The sequence below is a fragment of the Trichechus manatus genome, unplaced genomic scaffold (assembly GCF_000243295.1).
Source record: "Trichechus manatus latirostris isolate Lorelei unplaced genomic scaffold, TriManLat1.0 scaffold00216, whole genome shotgun sequence".
NCBI classification, from domain to species: Eukaryota; Metazoa; Chordata; class Mammalia; order Sirenia; family Trichechidae; genus Trichechus; species Trichechus manatus.
The window spans coordinates 3,221,397-3,221,795 of record NW_004444152.1 but is presented as its reverse complement, the minus strand read 5'-3'; positions in this window follow the sequence as shown (position 1 = coordinate 3,221,795).

Below are 399 nucleotides of genomic sequence, written 5' to 3'. Positions count from 1 at the left end.
CCAGACCCGAGCAACTTACATACCCACAACCCCTTGAATAATGGGAGGCCAGGTTTCCTTGAGGAAGGACTCTACTACATTGCCAAAAAATTATATTGTAAATCTTTCTGCTAGTCTTCCTCAAAGGGATTTATGGCCTTTTACAAGAGTGATTGTTCACTGGGGAAAAGGAAACAATCAGTCTATTCAGGATTTGCTGCATACTGGCTCTCAACTGACACTAATTCCAGCAGACCCAAACGTCACTGTGGCCCACCAGAGTTGGCTCATATGGAGGTCAATTTATTAATGGAGTCTTGGCTCAGGTTCATCTAACAGTGGGTCCCCAAACCCATCCTGTAGTGATTTCCCAATTTCCAGAGTGCATAATTGCAATACATATACTCAGCAGCAGGCAGA